The 22681-nt window shown below is 38.5% G+C and overlaps 1 non-coding gene across 1 annotated transcript; it reads right to left on the reverse strand.

Annotated features, from left to right (window-relative positions):
* Window positions 1–21163: 21163 nt before the first annotated feature.
* LOC148564227 (small nucleolar RNA R71) lies at window positions 21164–21271 on the reverse strand. Its single transcript, XR_015884511.1, has one exon. It is a non-coding gene; the product is annotated as a small nucleolar RNA R71 (small nucleolar RNA).
* Window positions 21272–22681: the final 1410 nt, after the last annotated feature.

A 22681-nucleotide genomic window follows, 5' to 3' on the forward strand; every position in this document is an offset into this window, starting at 1 on the left:
AAACTAGAATGATGAAGTCTTGATGAGGAAATAACTTTTCTCAATGTTCCAATGCTAAGACCAATTGAAAATTAAAATTCTAAAAACCTAGAGAGAAAAACCTAAGAGAGTAAAACTAGATCTCTAACTGTCTTTGAATGAATGTGTTATTTGTTTCTGCATGTTCTCTGACTCTAGTCTGCTGTTCCGGGCTGAAAACTGGGTCGAAATAGGGTCCAAAATCGCCCCCAACGAATTCTACAGATTATGCAGATCGCACATGTCACGCGATCGCGTCATCCATGCGGATGCGTCATTCGCGCTTTTCCTCGCCATGCGTTCGCGTCGTCCACGCTACCGCGTCGCCAGAGCTTTTCCAATCCGCGCGGCTGTGTGAGCCATGCGGCCACGTCGCTGCGATTTGCTCTCCTTCGCGCGGTCGTGTGAGCCATGCGACTGCGTCACTTCTCGCTGGTTATCTCCTCAAATTCTTGTGTTCCTTCCATTTTTGCCAGCTTCCTTTCTAATCTCCAACTCATTCATGCCCTATAAAGTCTGAAACACTTAACACACAGATTACGACATTGAATGGAATAAAGGAGAATTAAAATTGAATAATTAAAGTCTCTAGGAAGCAGTTTTCAAACAGGTAATAAATTCCGGGAAGAAATCTAATATGCATGCTAATTTAATGAATAAGTGGGTAAGGATCATGATAAAACCACACAATTAAACATAATATAAATCATAAAATAGTGGTTCATCAACCTCCCCACACTTAAACATTAGCATGTCCTCATGCTTAATTGAAGGAGATAAGGAAATAAGTATGAACATGTAGAAACTCATGAAATGCAATGCGAACCTATATATATATATATATATATATATATATATATATATATATATATATATATATATATATATATATATATATAAATGCAACTATATGATTCTTGTCCACTTGATCAAAAGTAAATAAGCTCTTTAAAACAATTACAAATCAAATTCCACTAATTTTATCATTACACAATAAAACAGATAAAAGTGCAAGAAGATAGCTCGTGAAAGCAGGGAACATGAAAATTCAAGCATTGAACCCTCACCGATAATGTATGTACGCTCTAATCTCTAGTGTATAGAGTGGTCACTCTATCCTTCTCTAATCATGCTTTCTAACTTTTGTTCTTCTCCTAACCAATCAACAATAGTTAATATACCAATGCAAACATCATGAGGTCTTTTCAAGGTTGTAATGGGGCTAAGGTATAGGCAGGGGTGTATATTTGGTCAAGTGAGCTAATAAATTGAATCTTTAATTAACCCAAGCTCTAACATAACTTGTATACACTTAATGTCATCCTTAAAGTTCATACCTAGCTACCCAGAATTCCCTTTTTCAATCCATACTAATATATCAACTTATATTTTGGTTCTATTATATGTACACTGATCTTTGAATTATGAATTTAACATTGGGGTAATTTTGTCTCCTTATTTATTTATTTTTCATTTTTTTTAAAAGATAAATAAAGCTTATCAATGCACATAGATTTTTCATTCTTATATTTTCACATGAGTAGGTATCCAAATTCCCCTTAAATTTTTATGACACATTCCCTTAACAACTTTTGTTCCCACAATTTCCCATACTTAACTAGCACACACAATTCTATCTTAAGCTAACCAAAGATTCAATTTGGGATATACAATTGTTTTTCGGCTTAAGGTTAGTAATGTGGTAAAATATCGAACAAATGGGAATTAAAGGCTCAAAGTGGTTAACAAAGGTAATTGAAAAGGGTAGGCTTAATTTGGATGAGTGAGTTTAAACAAATAATGGCCTCAATCATGTGCAAGCATGCAAATATAATAACAATTGGACATATAAGATAAAACAAAATATAGATCACAATCATAGAGAAGGGAACACACAGGAATAAAATATTGATGGTTAAATAATGTAACCATGTAAATAAGCTCAAAGTCTCACAGGTTGTGTGTTCTTTGACTCAAAAACCATGTTCCAAATACAACTTCAAACAAATTTAACACATAAAAATTTTAAAAATTTTTATTTAAATTAGTGAAAATTTTTTTTTTCAAAAATAGGATCTTAAAAAGATATTTATTATTTTAACCAAGTAGTAACTAAATGCACAAAATCAAATAAATATGCAATCAAATATGCAGATGCAACAATGAACAAATAAAGAAAATAAGATTATAGGTGTTGAAAAGAAAATACTAACCCACGGAGATCGGTATCGACCTCCCCACACTTAAAGATTGCACTGTCCTCGGTGCTTGCTAAGATGTACAAGTGGACGGGCTGTTCCAACTGATGCTTTTCTTCAAGGATTGTGCAGATGGACTTGTTTGTCTCCCCTTTTAAGCGTCTTCCGGTTCTCTTCCTGGTGGCCATCCTGAAAGAAAAAGGGAAGAAAGGTAACCCAATAATAGAGATAAGAAAATAAATAAAGTATGGTTGGGTTAATGCCAAATGATAAGGGTCTCATTTACATGGAAGCTTCAACATGTAAGTGAGAAAACAATAGAAGCCATGGCATGCCAGTGGTACAAAATGTACAACAATGGGAAAGAGAGTGGGGAAGGAGAACTAATATAAATTCATGTCAATGCAAAAGTAATACAGATATAAAAGATTGGCATTGATTTGAATAATATTACTCAATCAGAATTAAACAAGTCATTAAGCACCAAGAAAATAGCAGAAAAGATGTAACAGTTGAATAAGAACATTTGAACACCAATAATAAATTTAGAAAAATAAAAATATGCAATGAATGAAAGTATGCAAATAAATAAAATAAAATAAAATGAGAGGGAAAAAAGGATGAGAAGAAGAAAAAGAAAGTGAGAAAGGAGAGAGAAGAAAGAAGAAAATTGGCACTAATCTGGATAGGTTGTGTGACGCTGGCGACGCGGTCGCGTGGGTGACGCGGACACGTGGGACACGCGATCACGTGACTCGGTTTGTGCTAGTGGCACGAGTGCAGCCTCGCGGTCGCACAACTCTCTGTTCAAAACTTAGTATTGCCAAAATCCAGGGTGACGCGATCGCGTGGGGCATGCGATCACGTGAGTGGCCATTATGAGGATATAACACGGTCGCGTCAGCGACGCGGTCGCGTGGGGTGATTTGTGCCATTGGCACGCCTCCAGCGCTGCTCCTGTGAAACTCTCTGTTCATATTAATATTGTCTCCCATCTCCTTGCGACGCGGACGCGTCGCTGATGCGGTCGCGTCGCGTGCTCGCTTTTTTTTTTTTAAAAGAAATATAAAGACATGTAAATGAAGAGAAGAGTTATGAAAGAAGAAAAACTAAAAGTGAAGAAAAGAATGATCATACCGCGGTGGGTTGTCTCCCACCAAGCACTTTGCTTTAACATCCGTAAGTTGGACGCTCCACTTGGTCAATCTGCTGCTATGTGGGGATCTTCCAAGCGGAAGATCTCAAGCTCCTTATTTTTCTGCACCTTCTCACCATGGTACAGCTTCAGGCGTTGTCCATTAACCTTAATAAGTTCAGAGCTTGAAGGGTGTCTTAGGTGATAAACTCCGTACGGTTCAGCCTTCTCTACTCTGTATGGACCTTCCCATTTTGATCTCAACTTACCGGGCATGAGCCTTAGTCGAGATTTGTAAAGGAGGACAAAATCTCCAGGTTGGAACTCTTTCTTCTTGATGTTTTGATCATGCACAGCTTTCATCTTTTCCTTGTAAATTCTGGAGTTCTCATAAGCTTCTAGGCGAAGGTTCTCCAGTTCCTGCAGTTGCAACTTCCTTTCAGCTCCGGCGTTCTCAATTCCCATGTTGCACTCCTTAACTGCCCAGAAGGCTCTGTGTTCTATTTCAACTGAGAGATGACAAGCTTTTCCATAAACCAAGCGGAAGGGACTCATCCCAATGGGTGTCTTGTATGCTGTTCTATATGCCCACAGTGCATCTTGTAGCCTGGTGCTCCAGTCTTTTCTATGAGGCTTTACTATCTTTTGCAAGATACTTTTAATTTCTCTGTTCAACACCTCGGCTTGCCCATTAGTTTGAGAATGGTAATCTGTTGCAACTTTATGGATTATCCCATGCTTCTTCATCAATCCTGTTACAAAAATGGGTGCCTTGATCGCTCACGATCGCTCGTGGTGATCCAAAGCGACATATAATATGGTTTCACACAAAGGAAACAACAGTGTTAGCATCATCAGTACGGGTAGGAATTGCTTCCACCCATTTGGAAACATAATCCACAGCTAACAATATATAAAAATATCCATTAGAATTTGGAAATGGACCCATGAAGTCAATGCCCCAAACATAAAAAATTTCACAGAAGAGCATATATTGTTGAGGCATCTCATCCCTCCTGGATATATTACCAAATTTCTGGCATGGGGGGCAAGATTTACAAAACTCAGTAGCGTCTCTAAAAAGAGTAGGCCACCAGAATCTGCAGTCTAAGATCTTTCTAGCTGTTCTTTGAGGGCCAAAATGTCCTCCACTCTCAGATGAGTGACAGGCCTCTAAAATGGACTGGAATTCTGATTGAGGCACACAACGTCTAATTATTTGGTCAGCGCTACATCTCCATAAATATGGGTCATCCCATATATAATATTTAGACTCGCTTTTCAGCTTGTCTCTTTGATGTTTAGAAAAATGTGGAGGAAATGTGCGGCTAACTAAATAATTAGCAACAGGTGCATACCAAGGGATTACCTCAGATACTGCTTGCAGGTTATCAAAAGGAAAATTATCATCTATAGGAGTAGAATCATCCTTAATATGTTCAAGGTGACTCAAGTGGTCTGCTACTAAATTTTGATTACCACTCCTATCCTTTATTTCTAAATCAAATTCTTGTAACAGCAGTATCCAACGTATAAGTCTTGGTTTGGATTCCTTTTTAGCTAATAGATACTTTAGAGCTGCATGGTCCGAATACACTACTACTCTAGTACCAAGTAAATAAGCCCGGAATTTATCCAGAGCAAAAACAATAGCAAGGAGCTTTTTCTCAGTAGTAGTATAATTGGACTGGGTAGTGTCTAAAGTCTTAGACGCATAGGCAATAACAAAAGGATCCTTACCTTCGCGCTGAGCCAGCGCTGCTCCTACTGCATGGTTGGAAGCATCGCACATGATTTCAAACGGCTGACTCCAGTCTGGTCCTCTCACAATTGGGGCTTGAGTTAGAGCAGTCTTCAGCTTATCAAATTGTTTGCAATCCTCACTGAACTCGAACTCAATATCCTTCTGCAGTAATCTGGATAAGGGAAGTGCCACCTTACTAAAGTCCTTAATAAATCTCCTGTAGAAACCTGCATGGCCAAGGAATGAACGGACTTCCCTCACAGAAGAGGGGTAAGGTAAAATAGAAATAATATTTACCTTTGCTGGGTCTACAGAAATGCCATTATTAGATACCACATGTCCTAATACAATCCCTTATTTTACCATAAAGTGGCATTTTTCAAAATTCAATACAAGGTTTGTATTAATACATCTATCCAATACTCTAGATAATCCCTCTAAGCAAAGGTTAAAAGAATCACCAGAAACGCTAAAATCGTCCATAAAAACTTCCATACAGTCCTCAATAAGATCACAGAAAAGACTCATCATGCACCTTTGGAAAGTAGCTGGTGCATTGCACAAGCCAAAGGGCATTCTCTTATAAGCATAAGTTCCAAAAGGACATGTAAAAGTGGTCTTTTCCTGATCCTCAGGAGCTATATGAATCTGGAAATAACTTGTGTAACCATCTAAAAAGCAATAATGTGACTTACCTGACAGGCGATCCAGCATTTGATCAATGAATGGAAGTGGGTAGTGATCCTTACGGGTAGCTTGGTTGAGACGCCTGTAATCAATGCAGACTCTCCAAGCATTCTGAACTCTAGTTGCTATGAGCTCTCCATGCTCACTCTTCACTGTAGTGACTCCAGATTTCTTGGGCACCACTTGTACTGGGCTTACCCAGTCACTGTCTGAAATGGGATATATGATACCTGCTTCCAATAGTTTGGTCACTTCCTTTTTGACAATTCCAAGATGGTGGGATTCAATCTTCTTTGGGGTTGACGGACAGGTCTTGCTCCCTCTTCTAGAAATATTCTGTGCTCGCATACTTGAGGGTTGATTCCCACTATGTCTGCCAAACTCCACCCAATTGCCTTCTTATGCTTCCTCAGCACGTCAAGTAACTGCTCTTCTTGTTGAGAAGTCAGTTCCCTTGCAATAATAACCGGAAGCTTCTGCTCATCCTCAAGATAAGCGTATTTGAGATGTGGAGGGAGAGGTTTCAATTCTAACTTTTGATCATGGGCAGGCTCTGGATTATCTGGGGCTTGTGAAAATGGCGAAGTGCCCTCACTGTCAGTTAAGAGGGTCCCCACACTGGGACCTTGTCCAGTGTGCCTCTCTTCAAACTCTTCCTTTTGAACTTCAGCCACACTTTCGTCTATGACATCACACTGGAAGATGGAACGATCTTCTGGGGGTTGTCAATGACTCCATTCAGATTGAAGATTACTATGCGGCCATCTATTTCAAAGGAATATGTTCCTGAAAAAGCATCCAATTTGAATTTCGATGTCTTCAGGAATGGTCTTCCAAGTAGGATCGATGATGGCTTATCTGAATCATTGTGGGGCATCTCCAAGATATAAAAATCAGTGGGAAATGTGAGCCCCTTAATGTTCACCGAGACATTTTCAGCAACTCCAGCCACTGTAATAATGCTTTTATCTGCTAACACAAAACGAGCTGCCGACCATTTTAAGGGAGGGAGCCTCAAAACATCATATATAGACAAAGGCATTATACTGGCACATGCTCCTAAATCACACATGCAATCATAAATTACTACACCACCAATAGTACAACTAACTATGCAAGGACCTGGATCACTACTTTTTTCAGGTAATCCTCCCATTAAAGCAGATATAGAACTACCTAAAGGAATAGTTTCTAATTCGTTAATTTTGTCTTTATGGATACATAAGTCTTTTAGAAACTTTGCATATTTAGGTACCTGCTGAATAACATCAAAAATGGGAACAGTTATCTCAACCTTTTTGAATATCTCTACCATTTTTGGATCGGGTTCCAGCTGCTTCCTGGGCTTCCTTGCAAGTTGTGGAAATGGAATGGGAGTGGTGTTTTCTGTGGAGCATGTGCTTTTTGGTGCTTCCTCCTGTGGTTGAGCTATCTCTTCTTCAGCTATGTCCTGTATATCCTCTTCCTCTTCAACATCTTCGATTTCTACCACCTCTTCAGGTGAGGCGTATTCTGGTGAGCTTGGTTCCTCCTGATTCCTCTCCTGCAGTGCGGTTTTGGACCTTAGAGTGATGGCATTAATGCCTCCCTTTGGGTTGGGTAATGGTTGAGAGGGGATTCCAGTGGTGCTTGAAGGTTGGTTATTGGAATTTTGTGCTGATACAAACTGTGTCATAAAAGCTTGCATAGTAGAGGTGAGACCATTCAGACTGGCATTAATACTATTCATGATGTTACTTTCCATGGTCTGTTGTCTTTTCTCAAAAGATTGTAGTAGGTCTTTAGTAGAAGATAAAGAAGAATGAGTAAATTGAGAGGTCTGCTGCTGATTGTTCGGTGGTCCTTGGTTTTGCCTCAGGTGAGGTGCTCTGTAAGGTTGATTTTGCTGCCTGTTGTTGTTATTATTCCACCTCTGATTTCCCTGATTATCTCTGCCTCCCCTGTTATTGTTGTCCTTCTAATTCTGGTTTGAATTGTCCTGCAATCCATGGTTATTATTTCCACCTTGATTGTACCCTTGGTTGGGGCGGTCATAGAAGTTGTGAGTGGATGCCACCATGTTGTCTTCTTATTGGAGCTGCGGGCATTTATCAGTGTAATGGCTATAATCAGCACATATTCCGTAAATTCTTTGTGGGACTAGTTGTTGGTTTTGCTGTGGTGGAGGAGGTTGAGCTTGCTGAGCTTGTTGATTCAATTGCATTTGTTTCAGCAAGTTAGTCATTTCATAGATGCTTTGAGTTAGAGCAGCAGTCTCTCTGCTAGAAGATACTTCTGCAACAGCTTTTGAACGGCCTTGCTTTTGTCTGTGGTTTCTAGTGGATTCAGCTAAATCACTGATCAATTGCCAAGCTTCATCAGTGGTCTTGTACTTCTTCATAGACCCATTGCTGGCACTTTCCAGTATGGTCTTATCTTGGGGCCTCATACCCTGTGTAATATAGCCGAGTAGCACGATCTTGTCAATCATGTGGTGGGGGCATGCTTCCAGAAGATTATTGAAGCGCTCCCAGTATTCAAAGAGAGTCTCATTGTCATCCTGAACAATTGTGGAGATATCCTTCCTTAGCTTATCAGTAACTTCAGATGGAAAGAATTTCTCCAGAAACTCCTTTCTGAGTGTATCCCAGTTGGATACATTTGCTAGAGGTTGAGTGTAGTACCACTCTCTTGCTTTTCCTTCAAGAGAAAACGAAAAAGCTTTCAGCAGAATTGAAGTTTCATCAGTGCCATCACGCCTGACAGTAGAACAGGCTGCCTGAAAATCTCTCAAGTGCTTGATAGGCTCTTGAGCAGGTAGGCCATGAAACTTGGGCATCAAATTTAGCAGTGCGGTCTTTATTTCAAAATCTGTAGCTACCGCTGGATGATGCGCTTGAAACGGTTGCATTGTAAAATCAGGAGCTCCTTCCTCCTGGATGGTAACTCTCCTAGCTGCCTTGTTTTCTGCACGTAAAACAACCGAATCAGTAGAACGGGGGCTGGTTTCTTCCTCAGATTCACTTTCAGATCCGCCCTCTGAGCGGGCTAACCGACGCTGTTCTCGCCTTATTCGTGAAATTGTCCTTTCAATTTCAGGATCGAATATTAGCAAGCGCGGATCAGGAAGTGAACGCGTCATTTGACGGAAGAAACATGCAGCTCATAGTAGCAAAATTAAATAAAATGAAAATAAATAAATTCTAATTAATAAAATTAGCACTCTATTGTAACTCCCCAGCAACGGCACCAAAAATTGATGAGACGCAGAAGCTGGTGAATTAAAAATTATTAAAATGGTTACGTTGCAAGTATAGTTCTTAACTCACCGAAAATCTGCCTATCAATTTAGAAATATGTCACAGAGAGTTTGAATTAAAAATTACTGGGAGCTTTAAATCCCAGGTCGTCTCACAACGAGTTGCAGAAAAGTGTGCTATCTTATTAATCGGATGTTCAAAGAAGTTGAGTTGGGTAAATTGGAATTTAAATTGAGGAAATTTAGTTAATATGAATAAAAGCCTTGACTGGGAGTTAATTGGTATGAATTTCTACTATTGATGGAGTGGTTGTAAGATTAATTTATAATTAATGGTTGTTCTGTTTGGTTATCCTTTACTAAGTAAGGGAAAGTCAAACAAGCTGGAATACCAGATCTGTTCACAAGTTGCAACCCACTTAGTTCAAAGGGATTGGCATTGGTGACAGGATAGCAATCCAACATTTAACCCAATTACAAATTTTTCTTCAATCCTTCCAACTCAAGAGTTTCTTTTAATCAACTCCCCATCAAGTAAGGAAACTACTCACGCGTTGTAAATAAAGAATCCATAGCACATGAAAGGGAATTAGAAGAAGACATGATTATTGGAATTGAAATTGAATTAAAAAGAAATAATCCTTGCATTAAATAATCATAAAAGTATAGTTCTTAACTCACCGAAAATTGATGAGACGCAGAAGCTGGTGAATTAAAAGTTATTAAAATGGTTACGTTGCAAGTATAGTTCTTAACTCACCGAAAATATGCCTATCAATTTAGAAATATGTCATAGAGAGTTAAATTAAAAATTACTGGGAGTTTTAAGTCCCAGGTCGTCTCCCAACGAGTTGCAGAAAAGTGTGCTATCTTATTAATCAGATGTTCGAAGAAGTTGAGTTGGGTAAATTGGAATTTAAATTGAGGAAATTTAATTAATATGAATAAAAGCCTTGACTGGGAGTTGATTGGTTGGAATTTCTACTATTGATGTTGTGGTTGTATGCTTAATTTATAATTAATGGTTGTTCTGTTTGGTTATCCTTTACTAAGTAAGGGAAAGTCAAACAAGCTGGAATGCCAGATTTGTTCACAAGTTGCAACCCACTTAGTTCAAAGGGATTGGCGTTGGTGATAGGATAGCAATCCAACATTTAACCCAATTACAAATTTTTCTTCAATCCTTCCAACTCAAGAGTTCCTTTTAATCAACTCCCCATCAAGTAAGGAAACTACTCAGGCATTGAAAATAAAGAATCCATAGCACATGAAAGGGAATTAGAAGAAGACATGATTATTGGAATTGAAATTGAATTAAAAAGAAATAATCCTTGCATTAAATAATCATAAAAGTATCTGAAAGACAAAATTGAACAAGGCAAAGAACATGGAAGAATGAAACCAAGTTAAGAAAACAAACTAGAATGATGAAGTCTTGATGAGGAAATAACTCTTCTCAATGTTCCAATGCTAAGACCAATTGAAAATTAAAATTCTAAAAACCTAGAGAGAAAAACCTAAGAGAGTAAAACTAGATCTCTTACTGTCTCTGAATGAATGTGTTATTTGTTTTTGCATGTTCTCTGACTCTAGTCTGCTGTTCCGGACCGAAAACTGGGTCGAAATAGGGTCCAAAATCGCCGCCAACGAATTCTGCAGATTATGCAGATCGCACATGTCACGCGATCGCGTCATCCCTGCGGACGCGTCATTCGCGCTTTTCCTCGCCACGCGTTCGCGTCGTCCACGCTACCGCGTCGCCAGAGCTTTTCCAATCCGCGCGGCTACGTGAGCCATGCGGCCGCGTCACTGCGATTTGCTCTCCTTCGCGCGGTCGCGTGAGCCATGCGACTGCGTCACTTCTCGCTGGTTATCTCCTCAAATTCTTGTGTTCCTTCCATTTTTGCTAGCTTCCTTTCCAATCTCCAACTCATTCATGTCCTATAAAGTCTAAAACACTTAACACACAGATTACGGCATCGAATGGAATAAAGGAGAATTAAAATTGAATAATTAAAGTCTTTAGGAAGCAGTTTTCAAACAGGTAATAAATTCCGGGAAGAAATCTAATATGCATGCTAATTTAATGAATAAGTGGGTAAGGATCATGATAAAACCATACAATTAAACACAATATAAATCATAAAATAGTGGTTCATCATTCATCCCACAAGAACCTTCTTGCTTCATTGATTAGCTTCTTTACTTGTTCCTTGGAGAATTCTTGAGGAATTTTCTTTCCCACTTTGTAGTTTGCTATGTCCGCAAACCAAGGTGCTCGTTGAATCTGCAGTATGTGTTCATCCAGAAAGCTTTCATTCACTGGGTGAGATGCTTCGTGAATTATTTCCAATGGCAACCTTGATAAGTGATCAGCAACTTGATTTTCACTACCCTTCCTGTCTTTTATTTCAATATCAAATTCTTGTAGGAGCAATATCCACCTGATAAGTCTTGGTTTAGCATCCTGTTTTGACATCAAATACTTAAGGGCAGCATGGTCAGTATAAACTACAGTTTTGGACCCTATCAAGTATGATCTAAATTTATCAAATCCATAAACCACAGCCAATAACTCTTTCTCTGTAGTGGTGTAATTCTTTTGAGCTTCATTCAACACCTTACTTGCATAATAGATGACATGATGTAGACTTCCCTTCTTTTGTCCCAACACATAACCAATTGCAATGTCACTTGCATCACACATTAGTTCAAAAGGTAGTCCCCAATCTAGGGGTGTGATGATTGGTGCAGTTGTGAGTCTGTTTTTTAGAGTTTCAAAAGCATGCTGACAGTTTTCATCAAAAACAAAAGGGTTATTAATCATCAACAGATTGCTTAATGGTTTGGCTATTTTTGAAAAATCTTTAATCAACCTTCTATAGAATCCAGCATGTCCTAAGAAACTTCTAACAGATTTCATATTAGTTGGTGGAGGGAGTTTCTCTATGATCTCCACCTTTGCCTTGTCAACTTCTATCCCTTTCCTTGAAACTTTGTGACCAAGAACAATTCCTTTAGGCACCATAAAATGACACTTCTCCCAATTTAGAAATAAATTGGTTTCTTGGCACCGTTTTAAGACAAGGGTAAGATGATGCAAGCAGGTACTGAATTTTTCTACCAAAAACAGAGAAATCATCCATGAAGACTTCAATGAATTTTTCTACCATATCTGAGAAGATTGAGAGCATGCATCTTTGAAATGTGGCTGGAGCATTACATAATCCGAATGGCATCCGTCTATATGCGAAAATTCCACAGGGACATGTGAAAGATGTTTTCTCTTGATCCATGGGGTCAACTATTATTTGATTATAGCCAGAGTACCCATCAAGGAAGCAGTAATATGTATGACCGGCTAGCCTCTCAAGCATCTGGTCAATGAAAGGGAGAGGGAAATGATCTTTGCGTGTGGCATCATTCAGCCTCCTATAGTCAATACACATCCGCCATCCAGTCACAGTTCTTGTGGGAATAAATTCATTCTTTTCATTAACAAAAACTGTCATCCCACCTTTCTTTGGTACCACTTGAACTGGGCTTATCCATGAACTATCGAAGATAGGATAGATGATCCCTGCATTCCATAGCTTCATTACCTCGTTCTGGACAACTTCTTTCATTGCAGGATTTAGCCTTCTCTGAGGTTGAACCACTGGTTTGGAGTTATCTTCCAAGAGAATTTTATGCATACATATTGCAGGGCTGATGCCTTTCAGATCATCAATGGACCATACTAATGCACCCTTGTGAGCTTTGAGTACACTAATGAGTTCTCATTCTTATTTTTTTGTTAAGGAAGAATTGATGATCACCGGGAAGCTCTCTGATGTGCCAAGAAATACATACTTGAGATGAATGGGTAGAGGCTTCAGTTCTTATTTTGGTACTTCTTCTTCCTCTTCTTCTTTCACCTCTTTTCCCATGGAAATCCCAGCTACTTGTTCTTGTATTATCTCCTGATCACCTTCTTCTTCTAGCTCATGCTGATTGGTCTCCAACATTTCTTCCAGTAAACTCTCTATCAAATCCACTCTCATGAAGTCTTATTGTTCAGGAGGGTGTTGCATTGACTTGAAAACATTTGTGACCATTTGATCATTGTGCACCCTGAAAATCATTTCTCCTTTTTCCACACCGATGATAGCTCTTGCTGTAGCTAGGAATGGCCTTCCCAGAATGATTGAATTATTTCCTTCCTCTTCAGTATCCAAAATCACAAAGTCTGCTGGGAAGATAAACTTCCCAACCTTCACCACCAGGTTTTCCATAATTCCGTTGGGTGTCTTAATTGATCTATCAGCCATGACCAATGACATTCTGGTGGGTTTAAGTTCTTCTATGGCAAGCTTTCTCATCATTGAGAGGGGCATTAGGTTGATACTGGCACCAAGGTCACAGAGGGCTTTGTTAAGAACCTTTTTGCCAATGGTGCATGAGACTACAAAACTCCCTGGATCTTTGAGCTTAGGTGGGATGCCCCTTTGGATCACGACACTGCATTCCTCAGTGAGCAACACAGTCTCCTTCTCAAGCCAACTTCTCTTCTTGTTAATAAGCTCCTTCAAGAATTTGCAATATAGGGGCATCTGCTCCAATGCCTCAGCTAAGGGAATATTTATCTCCAACTTCTTGAAAGTCTCAAGGAACTTATGAAAATGTTGATCCTTTGCTTCTTTGTTGAATCTCTGGGGATATGGCAGTGGAGGTATAAAGCTTTTCTCTGCTTGCTGCTTTTGTTCCTTGGTTGGCTCTCCCTTTTCTTTGAGCTTCTCTGGAATATTCTTGCTTGCTGTTACCTCCTCATCATTGGCTTCTTTTTCAACCTGCTTCTTGTCATCATCCTTTGGCTTCTTGGTTGCTTCTTCATTTTTCACCAAGATCTTACCACTCCTTAGCTGTATGGATTTGCATTCCTCTTTTGGATTCGAAATGGTATCACTTGGTAATGAACTCAAGGGTCTCTCAGTAGCAAGTTGCTTGGAAATCTGTCCAATCTACCTCTCCATATTTTTCATGGAAGCCTCCTAATTCTTTGTTGTCATCTCTTGGTGCTTCATCAGTTTATCCATTAAGATCTCTAAATTGGTAATCCTCTGAGAGTCTTGTGAGGTTGGTTGGTTGTGGGTTATTGAGGGTTGAGGGTATGTGTTTTGGTTGGTGGCTTGGTTATTGGATGGATGATGGTTAGAGTTGGGGTAAGTGTTTTGTGGTTTTATGTATGTGTTTTGGTTATTGTTTTGCTGGTTGTTGTGGTTTGTGTTTTTCCAACTGTTTTGGTTTGAGTTTCTTTGCCATGGTTGTTGAGTTTGATTTTGATTGTCTCCCCATCTGAGGTTGGGGTGGTTCTTCCAGGAGGGGTTATAAGTGTCACCATAAACCTCATTTGTCCCAGCATTTTGATTCTGCATATACTGGACTTGTTCTTGCTGTTGATCCTCTTGAGTTTCTTCATTTGTTCCCCATGTGGATGTTAGTTGGCTTGTGTTGACTGCTGCAACTTGGAGGCTTTCCATCCTTTTGGCCATTTGCTCAAATTATTGTTGAATTTGCTGCTGCATCATTTTGTTTTGAGCTAAGATTGAGTCCACTGCTTCCAATTCCATCACTCCTTTCCTCTGTGATGGTTGGCATTGCCTTTGGTGAGCAAAGAAATACTGGTTGTTAGCCACCATATCAACAATATTTTGGGCTTCCTCTGTAGTTTTCATGAGTTGCACAGAGCCTCCTGCTGAAGGATCCAAAGCCTCTTGAGATTTCAATGTCAACCCTTCATAGAAATTCTACAATCTGTCCCACTCACTGAACATTCCAGGAGGACACTTCCTAATTAGAGCTTTGTATCGTTCCCATGCCTCATACAAAGGTTCAGCATCCATTTATGTGAATGTTTGTACTTCAGTCTTCAATCTAATAACTCTTTGAGGTGGGTAAAACTTGGTAAGGAACTTGCTCACTAGATCATCCCAATTGTTAATGCTGTCTCTTGGGAAGGATTCCAACCATTGAGTAGCTTTGTCTCTGAGAGAAAATGGAAATAATAACAGCTTGTAGATGTTAGGATGCACTCCGTTAGTTTTGACAGTGTCACAAATCCTCAAGAAAGTAGACAAGTGTTAGTTTGGATCTTCAAGTGGTCCTCCTCTATAAGAACAATTGTTTTGAACCAAGGTGATGAGTTGTGGCTTTAGTTCAAAGTTATTTACATTAACATTTGGGGTAAGAATGCTACTCCCACAATATCTAGGATTTGCAAATGTGTAGGAAGCCAAAACTCTTCTCTGTGGTGGATTATTGTTGTTATTGGCTGCTCCTTCTGGTGGATTTGGTGGATTTGTTAAGTGTTCCTCCATATCTTGGAACTCTTCTTCTGAATCCTCTTCTCCAACAATGTTTTTCCCTCTTTCAGCTCTTCTTAATCTCCTGAGAGTTCTTTCGTCTTGTTCACAAAAAGTGGGTATAACTCTCCTTGTACCTGACATACAACCAAAGCATAAGAATCACACAACACCAGAAAGGCAATTACACTTCAATCCATTGCTGAAGTGAAATGTTAATTGGCTTAAGCAAAAATTCAAACAGTTAGTGTGTTAGTCAAAAATTAAAGAAACAGAAAAGAAAAAGTGCTTGATCTAGATCTCCACTTTACTTAATCATTGTCAATCTAATCAATCCCCGACAACGGTGCCAAAAACTTGATGTGTGGAAAACGATCCAACACAAAACTCACCGGCAAGTGTACCAGGTCGCATCAAGTAATAATAACTCACATGAGTGAGGTCGATCCCACAGGGATTGAAGGATTGAGCAATTTTTAGTTTAGTGGTTGATTTAGTCAAGCGAATCAAGTATTGATTGAGTGGTTTATAATTCGCAGAAACTAAATTGCATGAATTGTAAAGGGAGAGGGAAGAATTACAGTAAATTAAAGAGAACAAGAAGTAAAAGTGCTAAACCTTAAAGTGCAAGTAATGTAAATTACAGAAACTTAGATTGCAAGAAATGTAAATGACTGAATCTTAAAGTGCAAGAAATGTAAATTGATTGAATTATAAAAGGGATTGGGAGCTGGAATTGCAGAATTTAAACAACCAGAAGCAGATTACAACAAACAGAAGAACTAAAGATGAATTGAATTGCAATAGATTTTAAACAGAAAAGTAAAAATGCTTGAGGAACGAAAATAGAAAAACTGATGCTTAATTTGTAGCAATTAAAAAGGATGTTGAAGATCTCAGGAGTGGAAGAGACTAGAAAACAAGTCTAGATCTCAAATCCTTCCTTGATCCAACAAGACAATTGCAAAATGAAAATATAAAAGTAAATTGCAGAAGAAAAGAAAGTTGGAAGCAGTAAACAGAATTTGAATTATACAGGAAGTAAACAAGATCAAGGTGAGATTGAAACAGAAGTTCTTCAATTTTCCACCCAAGATCCAAGACAAGAAGTAAAGAATGCTCAAACAAGAACAAGGAAGAAGAGAGATCAATCCTCCTTCCCAATTCTCTAAGATCCAAATTCATAGTAAAAGCTCAAAATTACAAAAAATGAAAATCAAAAGGAAGCCAAAAGTGAAGAGTAAAAAGTTCCAGAGGTTAAAAGTTTTTTTCTAAATCAAACTAACACCTATTTATACACTTCCTAATTTAGATCTAAGAATTTGGGTGGGCTTTAAAATTTGGTGAAGAAATGAATTAAATTGAATTTTTAGTGAATTTTGGCCCAAATGCACCTTCCAGGGGAAAGCTCAGTTCAAATACCAAACTGAGCCCCCAAATGTTGCTGTCCGTGTCCAATTTGGTGTGCGTGTCCCAACCTTGCCGTGTTGCTTGACACTAGAGCTCAGTTGGAATTTTGAACTGAGCTCTAGTCTTGGCCGTGTCATTTGTGCGCATCATAGCCCCCTTGGTGTGTCAAAGTGTGCGCCAAAATGTGGAAGAATGGGGGGATGTAGTCCTCAGTTGGGAAAACCAACTGAGCTCCTCATGTGTAGCACTTTGCTTGGGACCTCAATCTCCCAAGTTCGAATCCTGGTGGAAGCAAGTGGAGGCTATTTTTCTTGGAGGAGTTGGACGCTCCTCCCTTGCTTTCCATGGAGCTCCTTGGTTCGAACCCTTTGGAATGCATCTTGGCTCATTTTCTTGCAAGCTAAGTAGCGCTCCTTCCTTGTGTTCCAAAGAGTTCCCAAGTTCGAATCCTAGAGGAAGCATCTTGGTTTATTTTCCTTGCAAGCTTGGTAGTGAGGGATCCTTTGGAGGAGACATTTTGGCTAATTCTTCTTGATTTTCTTTGCAAAGAGCGCTCCTTGCCTCCCTTTGGTCATTGGTTCAAAACTTGGTGGCTTCCTCCCTTGGAACTTCATCTTGATTTAATTTTGAGAAGTCCCCGACAAAGCTCACTTAGTGAACTGAGCTTTATACTATTTCCTTGCTTTCTTTAGTGCTCAGTTGACTAAGTGAACTGAGCTTGGTGCCTTGCTTTCTCCCATTTGTCTTTGTGAAGCTCAGTTTGCTTTCTCAACTTAGTTTCCTTCATCCTCAATGTTACCACGCTTTTTCTTCCCTTGGGCATGCTCCTTAAGCCACACTTTTCTTATTTTCTTCTTTCTTCACCTACAAGTAATCAAATCAACCAATCAAAGTATCACCAAATTCACAAGGTTTATAAATCAATTAATTATCAATTAAATTTAGCTTAAACCTCATGATTTTGTATCAATTAAAGGGTGGTTGATTGATTCTAAGAAACCATGCAATTCCACTCCAAATTACTTACTAACAATGCAAGAAAGTGCATAAAACCTAATAAAAACAAAGAAAAAGACTAGCAAAAATAGGCTAAGATGACTTGTCATCAGTGGGCCTGGAAGAAGATTTCTGCATTAATTACTTATTTCTGTAACCCTAGGCTACTAGTTCTCTATAAATAGGACCTTTTGCTATTGTATTTTCATCTTGGTCGTTCTGGTTCCCCCTCCGGGGCCGAAGCCAATGAACACTATTATCACTTTTGTATTTTCAACGGTGGAGTTTCTACACACCATAGATTAAGGTGTGGAGCTCTACTGTTCTTCATGAATTAATGCAAAGTACTATTGTTTTTCTATTCAAATCAAGCCTATTTCTTCTCCAAGATATACTCTCGTACTTAATTCAGTTAAGTCAGAATGAAGGGGTGACCCGTAGTCATTGGACGACAGCTGGAGTATATTCTCTTGGGTTTCTAATCTCAGATTAAATCCTTCATGGTATAGGCTAGAATTGTTGGAGGCCATTCTTGAGATCCGGAAAGTCTAAACCTTGTCTGTTGTATTCCGAGTAGGATCTAGGAAGGGATAACTGTGACGAGCTTCAAACTCGTGAGTGTTGGGCATAGTGACAGACGCAAAAGGATCAATGGATCCTATTCCAACATGATCGAGAACCGACAGATGATTAGTCGTGCGGTGACAGCGCATTTGGACCGTTTTCACTGAGAAGACGGGAGGTAGCCATTGACAACTGTGAAACCCAACATACAGCTTGCCATGGAAAGGAGTATGAATGATTGGATGAAGGCAATAGGAAAGCAAAGGTTCAGAAGGAACAAAGCATCTTCATACGCTTATCTGAAATTCTCACCAATTAATTACATAAGTATCTCTATCTTATTTTCTGTTTTATTTATATTTTAATTATCAATTCTCCATAACCATTTAAATCTGCCTGACTGAGATTTACAAGATGACCATAGCTTGCTTCAAGCTGACAATCTCCGTGGGATCGACCCTTACTCACGTAAGGTTTATTACTTGGACAACCTAGTGCACTTGCTGGTTAGTTGTGCGGAGTTGTGATAAAGAGTTGAGATTACAATTGTGCGTACCAAGCTGTTTGCACCATTGATGATCACAATTTCGTGCACCAAGTTTTTGGCACCGTTGCTAGGGATTGTTCGAGTTTGGACAACTGACGGTTCATCTTGTTGCTCAGATTAGGTAATTTTATTTTATGTTTAAGCTTTTTACTTTTTATTTTCGAAAAAAAAGAAAAAAAATATTTCTATTCTGTTCTTCAGAGTTTTTAAGAATGAATTCTAGAGTTTCATGATGATTTGTTGAAGTCTGGCTGGTTGTGAAACCATGTCTAAACTTTTGGACCGAGGTTTCAACTTGTCATCATATGGGCTTATTGATTTCTATCAATTTTGCTATTGAAAGTAATGACCTGCTAAAGCTTGGCTGGCCATTGGCCATGTCTAGTGTTTTGGACCGAAGCTTTCATTGAAGGCTTGGCTGGCTAGTAAGCCATGTCTAATTCCTGGACCGGAGTTTTAGACTAACATTTCATGATTCTTGGAATTCTTATTAAAAATTTTGAATTTCCTTATCTTTCTCTTTTTCCAAATTAATTTTCGAAAAATTGCAAAAAAAAATTTCTAAAATCATAAAAACCAAAAAAATTTATGTTTCTTGTTTGAGTCTAGTGTCTAATTTTAAGTTTGGTGTCAATTGTATTCTCATAATTTTCGAAAAATTACATGCATTCTATTCTTCATTGATCTTCAAGTTGTTCTTGATGATATCCTTGCTCTGATCTTTTATTTCTCTTGTTTTGTGTGTTTTATTGTTTTTCATATGCATTCTCAATTTGTTAGTATCTCTAATATGAAAATTTCTAAGTTTGGTGTCTTGCATGCATTGTTTATTTGATCTTAGTTCTTCATGATTTAGTTTCATTTTGTTATTATTCTCTAAAAATTCATAAAAAATTTTAAAAAACTATGTCTTTTCAAGTCAATAATACAGAGAATAGAAGATTCAGAACATTCAACAGAGGAATTACACAGAAAAAGCTAGCAATTTTGGGCGTTAAACACCAGAATGGATACCATTCTGGGCATTTAACGCCAGGATGGCACAAGAGGGAAGATTTTGTTTTTAATTCAAATCTTTTTCAAATTTTTATAATTTTTCAAAATCAAATCTTTTTCAAATCATATCTTTTCAATCATATCTTTTCAAAATCAATTTCTTTCTATTTTTTTTTACTATTTTCAAAAATCCTTGCTAACAATTAGATATGTGATTCAAAAATTTCTTCCTTGTTAAGAAAGGTTCAATAATTGAATGTTAGAATCATATCTTTCAAATTTCTTGTTAGTCAAGGCATTAATTTTAAAAATCAAATATTTTTAATTGTTTGTCAATCATATCTTTTTAAAACCAGATTTTCTCAATCATATCTTCTCAACCACATCTTTTTCAAAAATAATTTTCAATCATATCTATTTTATTTCTGATTTCAAAATCTTTTTCAAATTCAGTTAACTACTTTCTCAATTTTAATTTTCAAAAATCACCAATCGATTTTTTCAAAATTTCTTTTAATTATTTCAAAATCTTTTTTTTATTATTTTCGAAAATTCTTCCCCCTTCTAACATTTTCTATTTAAAAGACTAACTCCTCCTCAATGTGCAATTCGAACCCTATCCCTCTTGATAAGTTTGAATTCTCTCCTCTCTACCTCCTCCTTCTATTCTTCTTTTCCTCTGACACCTCAAGGAATCTCTATACTGTGACATTGAGGATTCCATACTTTCTTCTTCTCTCTTTCATATGAGCAGGAGCAAAGACGAAGGTATTCTTGTGGAAGTTGATCCTGAACCTGAAAGGACCTTGAAGAGGAAGCTAAGAGAAGCTAAAGCACAACTCTCTGGAGAGGACCTAACAGAAATTTTCAAACAAGAAGAAGCCATGGCAGCCGAAAATAACAACAATGCCAACAATGCAAAGAAGATGCTTGGTGACTTTATTGCACCCTCTTCTAACTTCTATGGAAAAAGCATCTCACTTTCTACAATTGGAGCAAACAACTTTGAGCTTAAGCCTCAATTATTTTCTCTAATGCAGCAGAACTGCAAGTTTCATGGACTTTCAATGGAAGATCCTCATCAGGTTTTAGCTGAATTCTTGTAAATCTGTGACACTGTCAAGACCAATGGGATTGATCCCGAGGTCTATAGGTTTATGCTTTTTCCCTTTGCTGTAAGAGACAGAGCTAGAATATGGTTGGATTCACAACCTAAGGAAAGCCTGAACTCTTGGGAAAAGCTGGTCAGTGCTTTTCTGGCCAAATTCTTTCCACCTCAAAAATTGAGTAAGCTTAGAGTGGAAGTCCAGACCTTCAGACAGAAGGAAGGTGAATCCCTCTATGAAGCCTGGGAAAGATACAAGCAATTGATCAGAAGATGTCCTTCTGACATGCTTTCAGAATGGAGCATCATAGGTATCTTCTATGATGGTTTGTCTGAACTGTCCAAGATGTCATTGGACAGCTCTGTTAGAGGATCTCTTCATCTGAAGAAGAAGCCTGCAGAAGCTTAGGAACTCATTGAAATGTTTGCAAATAACCAATTCATGTACACTTCTAAAAGGAATCCTGTGAATAATGGGACAAATCAGAAGAAAAGAGTTCTTGAGATTGATACTCTGAATGCCATATTGGCTCAGAACAAAATATTGACTCAGCAAGTCAATATGATTTCTCAGAGTTTGTCTGGAATGCAAGCAGCAACAGGCAGTACCAAAGAAGCTTCATCTGAAGAAGAAGCTTATGATCCTGAGAACCCAACAATGGAAGAGGTGAATTACATCGGAGAATCCTATGGAAACACCTATAATCCTTCATGGAGAAATCATCCAAAGCTCTCATGGAAGGACCAACAGAGCCTCAACAAGGCTTCAACAACAGTAATGGTAGAAGAAATAGGTTTAGCAATAGCAAGCCTTTTCCATCATCTTCTCAGCAACAGACACAGAATTCTAAGCAGAGCCAATCTGACTTGGCAACCATAATCTCTAATATAACTAAGACTACTCAAAGTTTCATGACTAAAACAAGGTCCTCTATTAGAAATTTGGAGGCACAAGTGGGTCAGCTGAGTAAGAAAGTTACTGAACTCCCTCCTAGTACTCTCCCAAGAAATACAGAAGAGAACCTGATAAACCCATATTCCATGAGTTCTTTTGTGCTTAATTTGAGTGATTTATTCAATCCTCCACCTACTTATTCATATTAACTGCATGGTTTTACTTTCCCTTCCTTATTATGTCATATTGTGAAAAACATGTTTCCTAAGCTTTAAAAATTAATTATTTTAATTACCTTTATTTCCATTCGATGCCGTGATTAGTGTGTTGAGTAGTTTCAGATTTTCTAAGGCAGAATGACTTAAAGGATGGAAAAGGAAACATACAAAATAGGAAGGAGAAGGCAAAACAGAGCTTTAAGAAAACTGGTATCCACGCAACCGCATGGACGAAGCGATCGCGTGCCAAGCACGAATCAACAGCGACGCGGCCGCATAACTGACGCGACCGCGCGCCTTAAGCAGAACGCACATGACGCGGTCGCATGACTGACGTGACCGCGTGGTAAGGAAAAGCTCCGAATGACGCGACCGCGTGACCCACGCGGACGCGTGACAGAGGCCACGCACCAGAAATTGCAGAAAATGCTCATAGCAATTTCTGAAGCCCTTTTTGGCCCAGATCCAAGTACAGACAGCATAGACCAGAGGTTATAAAGTGCGGGAACGCATCCATTCAAAGAGAGCTCGCATATATTTTATTTTTCAATGATTTAGATTTAGTTGAGAGGGAGATCTTCTCCTCTCT

Source organism: Arachis ipaensis, chromosome B5, assembly GCF_059453495.1.
Source record: "Arachis ipaensis isolate K30076 ecotype BB chromosome B5, ASM5945349v1, whole genome shotgun sequence".
Classification (NCBI taxonomy): domain Eukaryota; kingdom Viridiplantae; phylum Streptophyta; class Magnoliopsida; order Fabales; family Fabaceae; genus Arachis; species Arachis ipaensis.